The 20,167-nt window shown below is 48.7% G+C and overlaps 1 protein-coding gene across 4 annotated transcripts in view; it reads left to right on the top strand.

Annotated features, from left to right (window-relative positions):
- The first annotated feature begins 6,865 nt into the window (after positions 1 to 6,865).
- RAD21 (RAD21 cohesin complex component) overlaps positions 6,866 to 20,167 on the top strand; it is a 35,861-nt gene continuing 22,559 nt past the window's right edge. Inside the window, exons 1-2 of one of the 4 annotated variants that reach the window (XM_029062971.2) lie at positions 6,866 to 7,071; positions 17,755 to 17,833. The gene's annotated coding sequence lies outside the window, so the exon portion shown is untranslated. Of the gene's footprint in view, positions 7,072 to 12,107; positions 12,337 to 17,754; positions 17,834 to 20,167 lie in introns of those variants that run through there. The other 3 variants (XM_029062970.2, XM_007663804.4, XM_007663808.4) reach the window with 3 other exon arrangements.

Below are 20,167 nucleotides of genomic sequence, written 5' to 3'. Positions count from 1 at the left end.
AAATCTTTAATGAGGTTTCGGGTCGGCGGGCGCTTAGGACAACACGGTACGGATGGGGAGGGAACAACGCGGTTGATGGAAGAGGAAATCGAGCCTCCCTAATCAAGTTCAGTTCTTTCTAGGGTCGTTCCACATGTGGAGAGAGGGGCACCGGGGCGCTTTACGGAATTGCAAGAGGGTTTTGATTAGGTTCCACAACAGGGCCTTTAAACAAAGCTAAATGATAATGAAAATGGTGGGAATCTTCTGGCATAGGTAGCAAGCTGGCTAAAAACAATCAGATATGGAGGGTAGAGCTCAAAGGCCACTTTGGGGGATAGAGAAATGTAAATAGTGGAATTCCCCAACTTGATTAACTTGCACCTAGTCCAGTGCTTAGAACACTGTTTGACACATAGTAAGCACTTAAATTCAGTAACAATAATAAAAATGATAACAATCTCTCAGGGATCGGTGCTAGGACCGGTTTTGTTCGAGAGTCTCAAATTATCTGGGGAAGGGAATATCCAGTGAATTTTCCAAATTACAAATGACCCTAAATTTTCCCGGTGGCTTACCGTCCAACTTGATTATCATGAATCTCCCCTGGTGCTTAGAACAGTGCTTGGCACATTGTAAGCACTTAGCTAATGCTATTATTACTTAGCGTGGCTCAGAGGAAAGAGCAGGGACTGGGGAGTCAGAGGTCACGGGTTCAAATCCCCGCTCTGCTGCTTGTCAGCTGTGTGACTGGGGGCAAGTCACTTGACTTCTCTGGCCCTCAGTTACCTCAACTGTAAAATGGGCATGAAGACTGTGAGCCCCATGGGGGACAACCTGATGACCTTATATCCCCCCAGCGCTTAGAACAGTGCTTTGCACATAGTAAGCTCTTAACAAATGCTATTATTAGTATTATTATTAGTGGTAGAGCACAGACCTGGGAGTCAAAAGGACTTGAGTTCTAAACCCCGCTCTGCCGATTATCTGCGATGTGATATTGGCCAAGTCACTTTGTTTTTCTGTGCCTCGGTTCCCTCATCTGTAAAATGGGGGAAAAGACTGTGAGCCCCATGTGGGACAGGGGCCGTGTCCAACCCGATCTGTTTGTCTCTTCCCCAGCGCTGTGCATAATGCCTGGCACGTCGTAAGTACTTAGCAAATACCATTAAAAAAAAAAAGGTAGCTGAAGGGTTGATAATTTGGGATGCTGTTAATCAGGAAAGACTCGTTGGAAGAGATAGGATTTTGAGAGGGGGCTTCGGAGGTGGGAATAGACTGAGGTCTGCAGGATTTGGTGGGGAAGGTAGTTCTAGGTCAAGGACAGAATGAACAACAAGAGCAGGATAGAGGCAGGAGGAGTGAAGAGTGCGACCAAGGAGTGGTGAGTGATGGAAACTTGGCTAATAATGTTGATAAGGATTGTTGCATTTGTTAAACATTTAATATGCCGAGCCCCGTACTAAGCTTTGAGGTAGACAGAAGATAGGTCAGATACTGTCCTTGTCCCACAATGGGTTCACGGTCTAAAAGGAGAGAGTAGGATTTAATTCCCATTTATAAGTAAGGAAACTGAAGCGCGGAAAAAATTAATGGCTGGTCCAAATTACAGTCCCCTGCTATTTGATTTTATTTTTGTATATATTCCAGCCCTTGTCTTTTTTGTTGTTTCTGTGTTCTTACTGGGGTGGGTTTTTTGTTTGTTTTTATGGTGTCTGTTAAACACTTACCCTGTGCCAAGTGCTGGGGTAGATACTAGTTAATTAGGTTGGACACAGTCCCTGACTCACATAGGGCTCACAATCTTAATCCCCATTTTACAGATGAGGCAGCTGAGGCCCAGAGAAGTTAAGGGACTTGCCCAAGGTCACACAGCAGACATATTGCAGAGCAGGGATGAGAAGCCAGGTCCTGCTAACTTCCTGACCCGTGCTCCATCCACTAGACCAAACTGCTTCTGATTGTCCGACGTGTCTGTCGCCGCATTTTATTTTGAGATTGTGAGCTCCAAGGGACAGGTCTAATTCTCCCTTGTGTGCTTCCCAGTGCTTAGTGCGATGCTCTGCACACAGAAAGTGCTGAATAAATACTATTACTGTGATCTTCCCTTATGTGTTTGTTGCCAGGCCCTTTTCCCCCTTTAAACCGCGATCCCTCCGAGGTCCAGGGAATCAATCACAGTCATGATCGCCGGTGTTTATTGAGCGCTTACTGTGTGCAGAGCATCGTACGAAGTGCTTGGGAGAGTACGGCACAACTGAGTTAATAAATGTAGTATTTGTTAAGCGCTTACTATGTGCAGAGCACTGTTCTAAGCGCTGGGGTAGACACAGGGAAATCAGGTTGTCTCACGTGCGGCTCACACTCTTAATCCCCATTTTACAGATGAGGTAACTGAGGCCCAGAGAAGTGAAGTGACTTGCCCACAGTCACACAGCTGACAGGTGGCAGAGCTGGGATTCGAACCCATGACCTCTGATTCCAAAGCCTGTGCTCTTTCCACTGAGCCACGCTGCTTCTCCAAGTTCTCTGAGTTGGTAGAAATGATCTCTAACCACAACAATCTTACAGATTAGAAAGGGCAGCAGATGTTGGAATCAATAAATACATTCTGGATACCTAATTATGGCCCCTCTATGGATCTCAACTGGAGAGTTTCCAGACCTCTACCAGTCTCGGCCGTGGGAGGGAGAGTCAAGCAGAGGACTGTCCATCTCATTCCCAGTTTGGCCAGTGGCTAGCGAGTGGCAGGCCATCGGCTACCAGTCAAAACTCCCCCGCGCTGGGCAGCAGCGGCGTGGGAGAGAGGCGAGGGCGGAGACTCGAGTCGACTGCGCGGAAGGAGGCAGGGGTCAACCGCTTCTGTATTTTTACGGAGAAAACTCTGTGGATCCACCACCAGACGATCGCAGTCGGAAGTGGCCGTTCTGGGAGAGATGCGTCCACGGAGTCGCTACGGGTCGGAGACGACTCGACGGCGTAAGACAAGGCACAATTATGGAGGACGCGCGGGGCTAGTGATGCGGGATGTCCCGGGAACGGTCCCTAATAATAATAATAATAATAATGTTGGTATTTGTTAAGCGCTTACTATGTGCCAAGCACTGTTCTAAGCGCTGGGGTAGACACAGGGGAATCAGGTTGTCCCACGTGGGGCTCACAGTCTTAATCCCCATTTTACAGATGAGGTAACTGAGGCCCAGAGAAGTGAAGTGACTTGCCCAAAGTCACACAGCGGACAGGTGGCCGAGCCGGGATTCGAACTTATGACCTCTGACTCCAAAGCCCGGGCTCTTTCCACTGAGCCACGCTGTCCCTATTTCCATTAGCCACATCACCACAACAAGCCGAGTCCGTGGACGGGCTACACATCACCATAATCGCAGGGCACGTACCTAACTTTCCCCTGTATATTCTTTCCCGGCACTTAGCAGAATACTAGGCACATGGTAAGTATTTATTAATGATAATAATAATAATGAGGATGGTATCTGTTAGGCTGCAAGCGTTAGAGAAGCAGCGCGGCTCAGTGGAAAGAGCCCGGGCTTGGGAGTCAGAGGTCGTGGGTTCGAATCCCGGCTCCGTCGCTTGTCAGCTGTGTGACCGTGGGCAGGTCACTTCACTTCTCTGGGCCTCAGTGACCTCATCTGGAAAATGGGGATGAAGACTGGGAGCCTCACATGGGACAACCTGATGACCCCGTATCCCCTCCAGCGCTTAGAACGGTGCTCTGCACATAGTAAGCACTTAACAAATACCAGCATTTTTATTATTATTACTATGTACCGAGCACTGTTCTAAGCGCTGAAATACTCCGACTTGAAACAAAACTCAAGTTCCCCCACAAACCCTGTCTTTCCTCAGACTTCTCCATGACTGTAGACAAAAATCATTATCCTCTCTGTCTCACAAGCCTGTTACCTTGTCCTGGACTCCTCTCTCACTCACCTTCCATATTCAGTCTGTCACCGTATCCTGTCAGTTCTGCCTTCACAACATCTCTAGAATTCACGCCTTCTCCCCTCATCCAAACCGCTGCCATCCCGATCCCAGCGTTTATACTATTCCGTCTTGTCTCCGCCATCAGCCTCCTTGTTGGCCTCCCTGCCTCCTGTCTCTCCCCACTCCAGTCCATCCTTCACTCCGCCGCACAGGTCATTTTTTCTTTTTTAAATGTTCAGTCCGTGCCTCCTCCTCCTCCTCCTCCCTACTCCAAGGGTCCTCCCTACTCCTCGTCCACATCAAACAGAAATTCCTTCCATCGGCTTTAAAGCGCTCCACCACCTTGCCCCCTCCCACCACTTCACTCCTCTAATGCCGCTTGTTCACTGTGCCCCAGTTACTAATAATAATAATGTTGGTGTTTGTTAAGCGCTTAGTATGTGCCGAGCACTGATCTAAGCGCTGGGGGAGATACAGGGTCATCGGGTTGTCCCACGTGAGGCTCACAGTCTTCACCCCCATTTTACGGATGAGGTCACTGAGGCACAGAGAAGTAAAGTGACTTGCCCACGGTCACACAGCCGACAAGTGGCCGAGCCGGCATCCGAACCCGTGACCTCTGACTCCCAAGCCCGGGCTCTTTCCACTGAGCCACGCTGCTTGCGCCTGTCTCTCGGTTGACCGCCATCCCACATTCTCCCTCTGGCCGGGAACTTCCTCCCCGTCTCCAAATTACTATTACTATTATCATTATGGTGTTTGTTAAGCGCTTACTATGTGTAAAACACTGTTCTAAGCGCCGGGGTCGATACAAGGTAATCAGGTTGTCCCACGTGGGGCTCACGGTCTTCATCCCCATTTGACAGGTGAGGTCACTGAGGCCCAGAGAAGTGAAGTGACTTGCCCAAAGTCACACAGCCGATAAGTGGCCATGACCTCTGACTTCCAAGCCCGGGCTCTTTCCACTGAGCCACGCTGCTCTCATTAATAATAACGGGAACCAGCGTGGCTCAGTGCAAAGAGGCCGGGCTTGGCAGACAGAGGTCACGGGTTCCAATTCCGGCTCGGCCACTTCTCGGCTGTGTGACTTTGGGCAAGTCACTTCACTTCTCAGGGCCTCAGTGACCTCATCTGGAAAATGGGGATGAAGACCGGGAGCCTCATGTGGGACAACCCGATGACCCTGTATCTCCCCCAGTGCTTAGAACAGAGCTCTGCACAGAGTAAGCGCTCAACAAATACTAACATTATTATTATTATTATTATTAACGATGAGAACCCATGACCTCTGCCTCCCAAGCCCGGGCTCTTGACGCCCCCAATCTCCCCTCCTTCAAAGCATTATTAGAATCACACCTCCTCCAAGAGGCCTCCCCCTACGACAGCCCGCTTTTCTCCCCACTCCCTCTCCCTTTAACGTCGCCTCCGCGTTCGGATCCGTGACCTTTGGGCATTCGGCATTTGCTCCACCCTGGCCCCACGGCACTTGTGTACACAGCTACGAATTAGATCTTATAAATTTATTCATCTTTCTGGATGTCTGCCTCCCCCCCGAGACGGCGAACTGACTGTGGGCAGGGACAGTGTCTACCAACCCCTTCGCCTTGTACTCTCCCAAGGACAAAGTACGGTACTCTACACACAGGCTAAGCGCTCAGTCGACACCACTGTTGAGGGTGATGATGAAAGAGTGTTCCGCATCGAGTGAGCGTTCAATAAGTACCACCGATGATTGACTTGAAGCCCGCCTGGCCCCGGTGCAAACTTTGGAGGGTTTTGAGGAGGGGTGCTGGTGCTTCCCTCTTAAAGCTTCTGGCGGGCTTCTACTCTAATATTGATTTTATTTGAAGTCCATGCGCGAGGATGTAAAGAAGCCAAGTGGAAACTAACGTTAGAAGGCATTCTCCTCCTCCAGGAAACTCTTTGGCCTCCTTTGGGAGTCAGAGGTCATGGGTTCGAATCCCCCCTCTGCCACTCGTCAGCTGTGTGGCTGTGGGCGAGTCACTTCACTGCTCTGGGCCTCTGCTGCCTCATCTGTAAAATGGGGATGAAGACTGTGAGCCTCACGTGGGACCCCTTGATGACCCTGTATCTACTCCAGCGCTTAGAACAGCGCTCTGCACATAGTAAGCGCTTAACCAATACCAACATTATTATTATTATTATTAAATGAAAGAAAGCAGCAGGCTCTCCTAAATTGGGGGTGGGGGGAGGCAAGTTTGCACACCTCACCGGACCGCAGAAGTGCCAGGTCAAGTTTTTAAATAATGAGAAAAAAGGAAACACTTGGGGCGATTAAAACTTTTAGCTTTTTTGGAAACAGCTGAATTTAGTTTTTAGTCGTGCCTTTAAAAAAAAACCCACTCCACCACCATCCAGAGTGGGTTTGCCAGGCACGGAGCATGTGCATTTAGCGCTCAGAATAGTGCTTTGCACAGAGTAAGCGCTCAACAAATAGCATCATTATTATTATTATTATTATCTAGCGCTGACTTGCACGGGGGCCCCGCCCATTAACAGCGCAGGCCAGGGGCCGGCCGAGGCCTTCACGCATGCGCCGGAGCGACTCTCCCGCGGCCCTCGCGCATGCGCCGGAGCGACTCTCCCGCCGGCTTTCGCGTATGCGCCGGAGCGACTCTCCCGCGGCCCTGGCGCATGCGCCGGAGCGACTCTCCCGCCGGCCCTGGCGCATGCGCCGCAGCGACTCTCCTCCGCTCCCTCCCCCTGCCCCCCGCGGCCTTCCGCGCAGGCTCCATCCCTGGCCCGGTGGGAGGGCCCCGGGGGAGGGCGGACTGGAGGGGGGTGGGTCTGCGCGTGCGCCGCTTCGGCTCGGCCAATGGGGAGAGCCGCGGGGCGGGGCGCGTGCGCTCGCGCCTGCGCCCTGGGTGTGGCCGGGGAGGGGGAAGGAGGGGGACCGTCGGCGCAGGCGCGTCGGGGCCCATTTTGACCGTAAACATCCTGCCGATTTGAACGGAGGGTTTGGGCGGCAGGAAGAGCGGCGGACGCCCCCGGCGCCATCTTGGCTGTTGGAGGGAGGAGGAGGAGGAGGAGGACGACGACGACGACGAGGAGGCGGCGGCGGCCCGACCACCCGAGCCTCGCCTCGCCTCAGCAGGGGCCGCAGGCCTCCTTCCCCCCGCGGACCCCGAGGTGACACACGCGAGGGGGGCGGGGGGGGGGGCCGATCCTCGCCCCCCAAAATCTGAGGAGAAGAAGCAAAATGATTGCCAGTCCTCACCGGCGTCAGGGGGGCTCCCTCTTGGTGACGACGGGGGCAGCTGTTCAATCGGCCCGCTCTCGGGCTCCGCCGCCCCCTGGTCCGTCCCGACCGCTTAGGCTTAAGCGCTGCGGGGCTGAGAGGCTTCAGGCCGAGGAGGAGGAGGAGGAGGAGGAGGAGGAGGAGGAAGGCCCCGAGGAAGGCAAGGGGCTTGCCCAAGCTCTTAGGCCCCGTGCGCCGGTGCAGGGCGGGGGGGGGGGGGCTCGGAATATTCATGGTCATCATTGATAATGAGTGTGGAGGGGCTCAGAATAATAATAATCGATTATAAGTGTGGAGGGGCTCAAAATGATAACAGATTCTGAGCGGGAGGCTCAGAATAATAATTTGAGTCGGGGGGGCCCAGAATAATGATGGCTGATTATGAGTGTTGAGGGGCTCAAAATAATAATCATTGATAATGAGGGTGGAGGGGCTCAGAATAAGAATCGTTTGAGTCTGGGGGCTCGTGATAATTGATGGTGAGGGTGGAGGGGCTCAGAATAAGAGTGATAATTGATTATAAGTGTGGAGGGGCTCAAAATGATAACAGATTCTGAGTGGGAGGCTCAGAATAATAATTTGAGTCGGGGGGGGCCCAGAATAATGATGACTGATTATGAGTGTTGAGGGGCTCAAAATAATAGTAATTGGTAATGAGGGTGGAGGGGCTCAGAATAAGAATCATTGATGATGAGTGTGGTGGGGCTCAGAATAATAATAGATTATGAGTGGGAGGCTCGTAATAATAATTTGAGTCTGGGGGCTCGTAATAATGATAATAATAATTGATGATGAGTATTGAGGGGCTCAAAATAATAATAATAATAATTGATGATGAGTGTGGAGGGGCTCAGAATAATAATAGATTATGAGTGGGAGGCTCAGAATAATAATCATTTGAGTCTGGGGGCCCATAATAATAATAATTGATTGTGGGTGTGGAGGGGTTCAAAATAATAATCATAATTGATAATGAGTGTGGAGAGGCTCAGAATAATAATCGTAATTGATGATGAGTCTGGAAGGGCTCAGAATAATAATAATAGATTATGAGTGGGAGGCTCAGAATAATAATCATTTGAGTCTGGGGGCTCATAATAATGATGACAATTGATTCTGAGTGTGGGGGGCTCAGAATAATCATAATTGATTCTGAGTGTGGAGGGGCTCAGAATAATAATAATAGATTATGGGGGGGCTCAGAATAATAATAATAATTGATAATGATGGTAGGTGCTAAGTGCTTATTGTGCACCAAGAGCTCCTCCAAGTTGAGCCTGGTGGAAGGATCATAATAATTATGATTGATGTGGTGGTACTTAAGCGCTTACTATGAGCGAAGCGCTGCTGCAGGTCGGGCCTGCTGTGTGTGTGTGTGTGTGTATGTGTGTGGCTCAGAACAATAATAATAATACTTTACGATTATGGGGGGTGCTGAGCGCTTACTGTGCACCAAGTGCTCCTGGAAGCTGGGCCTGGTGGGGGGAATCATAATAATTATTATGATTGATGGGCTGGTTAAGCGCTTACTATGAGCAAAGCGCTGCTGCAGGTCGGGCCTGGTGTGTATATGTGTGTGGGGTGGGGGCTCAGAAGAATAATAATAATAAATGATTATGGTAGGTGCTGAGTGCTAACTGTGCGCCAAGCGCTCGTCTAAGTTGGGGCTGGTGAGGGAGGGATCATAATAATTATTATGGTCCATGTGGCACTTCTTAAGTGCTTACTGTGAGCGAAGCGCTGCTGCAGGTCGGGCCTGGTGTGTGCGTGTGGCTCAGAATAATAATAATAATAATAATAATAATAATTGATCATTAGGGTAGGTGCTAAGTGCTTACGGTGCGCTAAGCGCTCCTCTAGGTTGGGGCTGGTGAGGTGGGGGATCAGAGTAATAACTGTTATGATTGATGCAGCACTTCTTATGCGCTTACTATGAGCGAAGCGCTGCTGCAGGTCGGACCTGGTGTATGTGTGCGCCTGGTGGGGAGGGGCTCGGACTAATAATAATAATAATTGATGGTTATGGTACATGCTAAGCGCTTACTGTGCGCCAGGCGCTCCTCTAAGTTGAGCCTGGTCGGGGGGGATCGTAGTAATAATAGCTATGATTGATGTGGTATTTGTTAAGCGCTTACTGTGGGCGAAGCGCTGCTTCAGGTCGGGCCTGGTGAGGGGGAGGTCAAAATAATAATAATCACGGTTATTGTGGTACCTGTTAAGCGCTTACGGTGCGCCAAGCACTCTTCCCAGTTGGGCCTGGTGAGGAGGGGATCATAGTAATTATTCTGATTATGGTGGTACTTGTTTAGCGCTTACTATGGGCGAAGCACTGCTCCAGGTCGTGCCTGGTGGGGGTGGGGCTCAGAATAATAATAATAATGATGATGATTTTAGTACGTACTAAGCGCTTACTGTGCGCCAAGCGCTCTTCTCACTTGGGCCTGGTGAGGAGGGGATCATAATAATAATGATTGTTGTGGTTCTTGTTAAGCGCTTACTATGGCCTAAGCACTGTTCCAGGTTGTGCCTGGTTGGTGGAGGGGCTCGGAGTAATAATCATAATAAGAATAATAATGATTATGGTACCTGTTAAGCACTTACTGCGCACCAGGCGCTCTTCTAAGTTGGGCCTGGTGAGGAGGGGATCGTAGTAATAATAATTACTATTGTTGTTGTGGTACTTCTGAAGCGCTTACTATGGGCTAAGCACTGTTCCAGGTCGTGCCTGGTTGGTCAGGGGCCTGTTGGGGAGGGGCTCAGAACAATAATAATAATAATATGATTATTATGGTACGCATTTACTGTGCGCCAAGCACTCTTCTAAGTTGGGCCTGGTGGTGTAGGGGGGAAGGTATCGGGGGTCTTGTGGGGAGGGGGCCCTGATAATGATAATGATTATGGTACTTTCATTCAGTCGTATTTATTGAGCGCTTACTGTGTGCAGAGCACTTTACTAAGCGCTAGGAAAGTACAATTCAGCAACAAATAGACAATCCCTACACAACAGCGGGGACTTTTTAAGTGCATACTATGTGCCAAGCATTCTTCTGAATTGGGCCCGGTGAGGAGGGGATCGTAATTATTATTATTGTCGTGGTACTTAAGTGCTTTCTATGGGCCAAGCACTGTTCCAAGTTGTGCCTGGTTTGGGGGAGGGGGGGCTTTGTGGGGAGGAGCTCAGAAAAATAATAATCATGATTATTATGGTACGTGTTAGCTCTTAGTGGTGCCAAGCACTCTTAAATGGAGCCTGGTGGTGTGGGGGGGAGGGGTCCTAATAATAGAACAGTGCTTGGCACATAGTAAGCACTTAACTACCATCATCATCATCATGGTACTTAAGTGCTTACTGGGTGCCAATCACTTCTCAAAGTTGGGCCTGGTGGCGTAGCAGGGAGGGGATCATAATAATAACTTATTGTTATTATTGTGTTACTTGTTAAGCTCTTACTATGGGCTAAGCACTGTTCCAAGTCGTGCCTGGTGGGGAGGGGCTCAGAATAACAAGAATATCATTCTGATAATAATAATAATAATGTTGGTATTTGTTAAGCGCTTACTATGTGCAGAGCACTGTTCTAAGCGCTGGGGGAGACACGGGGGAATCAGGTTGTCCCACATGGGGCTCACAGTCTTAATCCCCATTTTACAGATGAGGTCACTGAGGCCCAGAGAAGTGAAGTGACTTGCCCACAGTCACACAGCTGACAAGTGGCAGAGCTGGGATTCAAACTCATGACCTCTGACTCCAAAGCCCATGCTCTTTCCACTGAGCCACGCTGCTTCTCTGATGGTACGTGTTAAGCGCTTACTGTGTGCCAAGCACTCTTTGCAGTTGGGTCTGGAGGGGAGAGGGTCCTAATAATGATAATTAGTATGGTACTTGTTAAGTGCTTACTGTGTGTCAAACACTCTTCTACTTTGGGCCTGGTGGTGTTGAGGGGAGGGAGCGGGCGCCTGGTGAGGACGGGATCATGTTAATAATCATTATTGGGGTACAAGCACTGTTCCAAGTGGGGCCTGGTGGTGTAGGGGTGGGGAGGGGTCGAGAGCCTGGTGGGGAGAGAGTCATAATAATAATAATAATTACAGTACTTGTTAAGCGCTTACTATGTGCCAAGTACTCTTCTAAGTCGGGCCAGGTGGTCTAGCTGGGAGGGGAGGAGGGTTGGGGCAGAGGGAGGTGGGCAGATAACAGGATTCCCGAGTGGCACCTCCTGTTGTAGGGAAACTCGCCTTAATCCTTCCAGGAGTGGTTTTCCCTCACCCTTTCCCTCTTTTAGCCAGAGGCTATTCGGTTTTCGGACTTTGGAAAGACATGGGAGGCCCTTTTTTTTTTGCTGAGGCTCAGCTGCTTCCCACCAGGCGTGGAGGAGGTTTTGTCTTTGCATCTAGGGAGCAAGCCCAGCGGTATTTGGACTGCTGTCAGTGCCCACAGAAATGGGGGGGATGGACAGATACCCGAGTTCACTGCTCCCCCCCCCCCAGGACCCCTTGCGTGGCTTGAAAGGTTTGAAAGGGGTAGGTAAACTCTGGAAGGTGTGCTTTGTGACACCACCGTGACTTGCCGGCCCCGCTTTCAACTGTACTTTAAATTTTTTCTCCCTCTTCCCGTCCATAAAGTGCCCTGTTGGCTTGAAAACTTTTCCTTTCCTCATTTTTCTCCTAAGGAGAATCATTCGTTTCATTCCATTGTATTTATCGAGCGCTCACTATCGAGCTAAGCGCTTTGGGAGGGTGCAGGAGGACAATAAGCAGACACTGTGCCTGCCCACAGCAGTAACGTGGAAACTTGTAGCATGTGGAGATAAAATGTGGAGCTGTAATTGGAGAAAAAACGTTTCACCATTGTGATGTAGCCTTTCGGTGACTAAATAGGTGGAACGGTGAATTCACTGGGCGTAGTTTCTGCAAGCGGCCACCGATAAGCTTTCTGGAGGCTCGGTTTGAAGTTGTGACATCTGTAGACACTTTCGACTTGATATTAAGGCGCGCCTAACCGAGAGTGAAAGTTATTCGTGCAATTACGCAGGTCAAAATATCGATTTAATTTTTTACGCCAACTAAGGAAACCAAAAGAAGTTACTACGTAGGATACCTCTGACTGTCTTCTCAGCGTAAATTGCACCGCGTTCTTCCGAATCACCTGTTCCGAGGTACTTGAATGTGTGTAAGGAAGGGAAGGAACTTCAATTTGTAAAGTAAATAGAGGTAGGGGAATTTTGTGCTTGGACCGAACTCTTGTCTTTTGGTCAGAACTGAGGACAGATTATTCTATCGGTACTTAAAAAATTCCAGAATAGTGTTAAACAGAGAGTTCTATTCTAATTGTGAAGTCTTTTTTTTAGATGTAAGTCCGTGAATGCTACTCCTTGGGAGTCATTGCATCTTTACCTTTGATTTGCCAAAATTTGGAAGTGTTTATAAAGAGGCGTTGTTTAGTACCCAGTTACCAGTTAGGACGGAATTGATAATATCACATGTCAAATTGGTACCGGTCTAAGAAAATTATGAGGAGTGAAGAAATTGCTGGTTAACGGAAATGCTAATTACCGTTGAACGACATACATACCGTATTTTAACATAAAATTTATTTGGAAACACAGGTAAGGCCTCAAGTGTGAGCGTAGGTGTGAGCTGTAAAGTCGCAGTGGAAGTGAACGGCACAGGCGGTTTATTGGATAAGGAAGCCAACTCTGAAAACACATTTGTGGAATTTTTAAAGTCTTAGAGGGAATTTGCCATTTTCTGGATCTCTGACTGCTTAGCCAAATTTGTTTCATCTTCCACTGAACATCCTTCAGAAGGCGTGGCAGGGAGCATATCTTCCAACTTTTTTATGGTATTTAAGGGCCGACTGTTGGGCCAGAGAGTGTGCTAAGCGCTGGGGGTAGATACAGGTCGGTTAAGTTGGACCCAGTTTCTGTCCTACGTGTTGCTCACAGTCTAAGTAGTACTTATTGTATTGTACTCTCCCAAGTGCTCTCAGGGTGGCACCTGGAGAGTTTCCAGTCCTCTACCAGTCACGCCTACGGGAGGGAGAGTCAAGCAGAGGCCTGGCCATTCCGTTCCTAGCTTGGACAGTGCTAGAGAGTGGCAGACAATCTGCTACGAGTCCAAACTCACCCGTGCTGGGCAGCGGCGGCACGGGAGAGAGTCGAGGGCAGAGACTCGTTTACTGCACGGAAGAGGCAGTGGTCAACCACTTCCATGTTTTTCCCAAAAAAACTCTCTGGATCCGCCACCAGAATGATTGCAGATGGAGACGGGGCCTTCTGGGAGAGATGTGTCTGTGGCGTCACTATGGGTCGGACCCGACTCGACGGCATAAGACGACGACAGCAAGTCTCCCAAGTGCGTGGCTCCCAGTAAGATCTCAGTAGAAAGCAATGATTCATTTTCAAAAACAAGTTATTTTAATAAGAAAATCACTGTAGTCCTCCCTTGGAGACCCCTGAAAGCGAGAGCCTTCTACAACAAAGATCTGCCAGGAGAGATTTTTAAATTGTCCAGAACCATCCCATTTTGTAAAGTTGAATTCTACACTGTAACCTTGTGTGTGATTTGTGTGTATGTACAAACCTGAAGGGCTTTGTAATGGTCAGGCTGTCAACAATCTAAATGTTGATTGTGATGTCCTTTTGGAATATGTCGTAACCTAGTAACACACAACATTCCTCTATCCTAAAGTGAGTACATTTCCTTAAATTAGGCTGTAGGTTCTTAAAATTTTGATCTGCTTTTGTGGGGTTTTATACTGAACTTAGATAAAAATTGAAGAAACGAAACACGTGCTTTTAAAAATGCCCGATCCCGTTGAGTTTATCATTAATTCAAACCCCCTATAGGTGTCAGATCAGTTGGAAACCAGAATTGAATTGAAATAGTCTTTCTCTCAGGTTCACTGCTTGATCACAGAGTCAGGCATGTCACCCAATCCTCTTTGGTTCAGATGCCAGTGAAACAAAGAAGCACTCAAAGTTCAGTGAAGCACAGCTTGTTCAGAAGCATTGTTGCTTAGGAGAAGGAGCATGAGCCTGGGAGTCAGGAGTCCTGGGTTCGAGTCCCAACTCCATCACTTATCTGCCGTGTGACTTGGGCCAAGTCACTTGATTTCACTTTGCCTCAGTTCCCTCATCTGTTAAATGGGGAGTCAGTACCTGTTCTCCCTCCCACTTAGACTGTGAGCCCCATGAGGGACCTGATTATCTTGTATCTACCCCAGAGTTTAATACACTCCCTGGCACAGAGTGAGTGCTTTATAAATGCCATTATCATTATAATTAAGGTCCTGTAGGCAATGTAAAGATAACTGTCTCCAAAGAGTTAGTGTGTAAGACTCTTGCAGTGACCAAGCTCCTCTAAAATTCCCTACTACAGCTAATGTCCTACAGGTAGATTTCTCTTGTATGAATCTGGGGCTGTGTTCTCAGGCTTTCCTCTTTATATTTTTTAAAAGTTCTTAGACTCAACCATTTATGGAGCGCTGTACAGATGCTTGGGAGAGGACAGCAGAGTGGAGTTGGTAGACACCTTCTCCACTCGCAGTGAGCTTGCAGTCTAGAGAAGTCTTAACTTTTCAGGGCCTCATCTGTAAAATGGGGATTGAGACTGTGAGCCCCACGTGGGACTCGGACAACTTGATAAGTTTGTTTTTAGCTAGTACGGTGTCTGGCGCATGGTAAGCACGTAGCAAATACTATAAAAAGGTGGAGGGGGACAGGCATTAATATGTCAATTATAGATATGCACATAAGTGCCGTGGGTCTGAGGGAAGGGTAAATAATGGGTGCAAATCCAAGTAAAAGGGCTTTGTACAAAGGAGTGGGAGAAGAGGAAAGGGGGGCTTAGTGAGGGAAGGCCTCTTGGAAGAGATGGGCCTCCGATAAGACTTGGAACTGGTGGGGAGAGTCGTAACATTTGAAGAGGAAGGGGGTGGGGAGAGTCGTCGTAACATTTGAAGAGGAAGGGTGTTCCAGGCCAGAAGCAGTGGGATAGACGAGGTTGTGGTACAGTGAGGAGGTTGACAGAGGAGTCAAGTAGTGCGGGATTGGGTTGTAGGAGGAGAGCAGCGACGTGAGGTTGGAGGGGGCACAGTGATTGTGTGCTCTGAAGGTGATGGTAAGGAGCTCCTGTTTGCGGAGATGGATGAGCAACTATCGGAGGTTCTCGAGGAGTGGGAAGACACGGCCCGATCGTTGTTGTGGAAAAGTGATTCCGCCCGCAGCGTGAAATGTGGACTGGAGTGGGGAGAGGCGGGAGGCAGGAAGGTCAGCGAGGAGGCCGATGCGGTAGTTAAGCCGGGAGAGGATAAAAGCTTGGGTTAACGTGGGTAGCGTTTTGGATGGAGAGAAGAGGGTGGATTTTAGCATTGTTGTGCAGCAGAACCGACAGAATTTGGTAACACGTAGAGTATGAAAGATTGAATGAGAGGGTTGAGTCAAGGATACGACCCAGGTTATGGGTTCGTGAGGCGGGAGAGATGATGGTGCTCTCTACAGTGAGGGGGAAGGCCTTGGGGAGGACAGGATTTGGGTGGAAAGGCGAGGAGTTCTGTTTTCGGCACGTTTAAGTTTGATGCGTCAGTGGGCCATTCAAGTAGAGATGTCCTGAAGGCAAGAGGAAATGTGAGGCTGCAGAGGAGGAGAGAGATCAAGGCTGGAGATGTCCACCTAGGCATCATCCGCATAGGAGATGGTAGTTGAAACCACGTGAGCGAATGAGTTCTCCAAGGGAGTTGGTGCAGATGGAAAATAGAAGGGGACCCAGAACTGAACCCTGGGCGGGGACATATTTAGCATCAGCTAGATCTGCCCCTAACCTTGCAGGATTTATCTGACCTACTCTCTCACCTCTGTTGGTCTCACCTAAATCCCTCTTATTGTGAGTCTTCCCGGTCTTGAGTGGAAAAGGAACAACATGCACAATTTAAATGGGGGACTCGAGAAGGAAATTGCCTTTTTGCCTTCAGTAGTAAAGAGATTGCACTCAGATTCTGATCACTTAGACAGGCGATTTGATAGATTTAATGAAATTTGGAACCTCTCACATTAAAATAATTGACCCAAAGGACTCCCACTTTACTCTATCAACCCCCTCTCTTCTCCATCTAGAATGGACCTTGGTGCCGAGCATTAAATTCTCTCATCTGTGATTATAGCCAGAGTAGCAACAAGATACTGAAATAGTTTTAAGGGCATAACTGCAACTGTCTACTGCATTCACTTTTCAAATCGGCAGGTTCTTTTTCCAGGTGAGATTTGAATACAGCCAGGCAAATCTTTTCCTGTGTATAACCTGAAATATCAGTCAGCAGACTCAAAATACATCTCGTACCTTTTTAATTTAAGCTTTTTCTTTGCTGAAATAGCTCGTGTTCCCTTTCTGCAGTGACGAGAGCTCGTGAACGGAGGCTAAAGTTATATTCCCGAGTGTGGACAGGGCCAGTAAAAGTTGAATGGGCAGTTGAACATATTCATCTACAAAGGCAGGCTTGATCGAAAATATGGTGGTGTGTATTAGTTGGGTGTAATTACTTTGGGTGAATTTTTAAATTATCAGACAGAAGTGAACATTACTGTCAAGCACAGTCCTCCAAGTTTTGCAGTCTCCTACTTCGCATCGCACATTGATTTTCGGAAAGCAAGAACTTTGCCTTCTGCTCTTAGTTTACGACGGGCCTTTTCCTCGATACCGAATTCTACACCGCTACCCCTCGTGAAGTATTTAAAGAAATGTCTATGCGTTGTGACCTCCCGGTTTAAAGTACCTTAGCTGTAAGTATTGGAGATTGGTCCTCCTAAGCCGACCGGACTAAATAAAGAGCAGCCCGTCCGAGGGCAGGTCTGGATGCCAGGGCCATCTCCTCACCTGGGGCCTGGACCGACAGGGTCATGTTGGGGCACTGGCAGTAGACTGAAGAGTGCGATCCTTCATTCTCCGCTCCCGCCAAGTACCCTTGGGACTGCCATCTAAATCCGTGCCTTTTTAGGGAAGAGTTGGTCAGATTTTTCATCCACAGTCATTCTCAGGTTCTGCATGTGTGATCGCAAGCTCCAATTCGGAAGATGAGCATTGTTCCTCAAGGGTTTTTCATTTAGAACACCCACGGGGCTTTCTCTGTAAAAGCATCTTTTGTTTTATGGTCATAAGCTGTCCCCTATTTTACCCCTCAGGGTAGTCCCTGGGGTCAGCAACATCATCAGTGGGATTTATTGAGCACTTGCTGCGTGCTGTACTACCGTACAACAGAGTTGGCAGATATGTACTCTGCCCACAAGCAGCTGACTGTCCAGGGGGGTGGGGGGGACATGGACATTTCCGTGTATAATTTATAATATATAACTTATAGGTTCATTGCAACTGTAGCTATGGTGAGAAGACACATTTCAGAAATCAAAGGGGTTCACTCTGCAAGTAACATTTCTTGGAAAACACAACTTTTAAAATGGAAAAATTGGGTGGGTTTCCATTCATTTTGATTGATTCTGCTTGTTCCTTTATTGGGTTCAACCTCATGAGTATTGGGGGTTTTTGCTCCAAATGTGACATGAAATTCTTTTATTGTTTCACAGAAAATGGGTGATTTGCTATAGAGCTTTTGAAATTGTGACCTTTGGATTCCTGATAATCTCCCAACCCCACAGCATTTAGGTACATATCTTTAAATTATATATTATAGATCATTCATATTATATGCTTGTCTCCCCTTCTAGGCTATAAGCTCATTATGAGCCAGGGACATGTCTGCTAATTCTGTTGTATTCTCCCAAGTGCTTAGTAATTCATTCATTCAGTTGTATTTATTGAGCGCTTACTGTGCAGAGCACTGTACTAAGTGCTTGGAAAGTACAATTTGGCAGTAGAGACGATTTCTACCCAACAATGGGCTCACAGTGTAGAAGGGGGAGACGGACAACCAAACAAGTAGTTAGGCATCAATAGTATCAAGATAGATAAATAGAATTATAGATGTATACACATCATTAATAAAATAGAGTAATAGATATGTACCAATATGCACAAGTGCTGTGGGCAGGGAGAGCAGAGGGAGGGAGTAGGGGTGATGAGGAGGGAAGGAGGAGCAAAGGAAAAGTGGGTGTCTCCATCTGAGAAGGCCTTCTGGAGGAGGTGAGCTCTCAGTAGGGCTTTGAAGAGGGGAAGAGAGTTAGTTTGGTGGAGGTGAGGAGGGAGGGCATTCCAGGACAGTGGGAGGATGTGGGCCAGGGGTCGATGGAGGGACAGGTGAGAACGAGGCACCGTGAGGAGGTGATCCGCAGAGGAGCGGAGCGTGCGGCCTGGGCTGTAGAAAGAGAAGAGGGAGGTGAGGTAGGAGGGGGCAATGGGATGGGGAGCTTTGAAGCCAAGAGTGAGGAGTTTTAGTTTGATGCGAAGGTTGATAGGCAACCTCTGGAGGGTTTTGAGGAGGGGAGTGACAGGCCCAGAGCGTTTCTGTAGGAAGATAATCCGGACAGCAGAGTGAAGGGTAGACTGAAGCGGGGAGAGACAGGAGGATGGGAGATAAGAGAGGAGGCTGATGAAGTGATCCAGTCGGGATAGGAGACTGTACCAACAGCAAGGTAGCAGTTTGGATGAAGGGAAGAGGGCAGATCTTGGCGATGTTGTGAAGGTGAGACCGGCAGGGTCTGGTGAAGGATGGGTTGTGTGGGGTGAGTGAGAGAGCGAAGGTTCCAGCCTTGTGAGACGGGAAGGATGGTGGTGCCGTCCACCGTGATGGGAAAGTGGGGGAGAGGACTGGGTTTGGGAGGGGAGATGAGGAGCTCAGTCTTGGACACGTTGAGTTTTAGGTGGGGGGCGGACATCCGGGTGGAGACGTCCCGAAGGCAGAAGACGAAACGAGCCTGGAGGGAGGGGGAGAGAACAGGGGAGGAGAGGTAGATTTGGGTGTCATCCTCATAGAGATGATAACTGAAGCCGTGGCAGCGAATGAGTTCTCCATGGGAGTGAGTGCAGGTGGAGAATAGAGGGGGACCAAGAACTGACCCTTGAGGAACCCCTACAGTTAGGGGACGGGAAGGGGAGGAGGAGCCCGCGAAGGAGACTGAGAATGAACGGCCAGAGAGATAAGAGGAGAACCCGGAGAGGATGGAGTCCGTGAAACTGAGATGAGATAAGGTGTGGAGGAGAAGGGAACGGTCGACAGTTTCGGAGGCAGCTGAGAGGTCGAGGACGATCAGGATAGAGTAGGAGCCGTTGGATTTGGCAAGAAGGAGGTTACGGGTGACCTTTGAGAGGGCAGTTTCGGTGGAGGGGAGGGGACGTAAGCCAGATCGGAGGAGGTTCAGGAGAGAGTTGGAGTTGAGGAATTTGAGGCAGCGAGTGTAGATGACTCGCTCTAGGAGTTTGGAAAGGAAGGGTAGGAGGGAGATAGGGTAGTGCTCTGCATGTTATAAGCACTCAATAAATACAGTTGATTAAATATTAGTCTCAGAATCTTATATTCTTGAGAAGAACACTGTACTAAGCATTTGGAAGAGTACAATGTAACAGTGGGTAGACACGTTCCCTGAAGTATCTTATAGTCTAGAGGGTGAGCCAGACACCAAAATAAATTATGGATAGTACATTAGTACTGTGGGACTGAGGGTGGGGTGAATATCTAGTGCTTAGAGGGTACAGATCCAAGTGCAAGAGAAACGAGGGCTTAGGGAAGGGGTGTGATTTTTTTAAAATTTAATAAAAGTTTGAAGGTGGGGAGAGCGATGGTCTGTAGGATGTGAAGAGGGAAGGCATTCCAGGCCAGAGGCAGGATGTGGATGAGAGGTAGATGGCAAGGTAGATGAGATCGAGGTACAGTAGGTTGGCATTAGAGGAACAAAGTGAACCTGCTGGGTTGCAGTGAAAAAAGGTCTCATGTCGTGTATATGGAACGATGCTGTAAGGTCAGCTAGGGGAAAAAAACATCAAAAGTACCCCTACGGATTGATGAGCCCTGGAACATTAGAGGGAAAAGATGATGGTGTGGTT

The sequence above is a fragment of the Ornithorhynchus anatinus genome, chromosome 4 (assembly GCF_004115215.2).
Source record: "Ornithorhynchus anatinus isolate Pmale09 chromosome 4, mOrnAna1.pri.v4, whole genome shotgun sequence".
In the NCBI taxonomy this organism is placed as follows: domain Eukaryota; kingdom Metazoa; phylum Chordata; class Mammalia; order Monotremata; family Ornithorhynchidae; genus Ornithorhynchus; species Ornithorhynchus anatinus.
The sequence above is the reverse complement of the archived record's forward strand: the minus strand, read 5'-3'. Positions and strand labels throughout refer to the sequence as shown.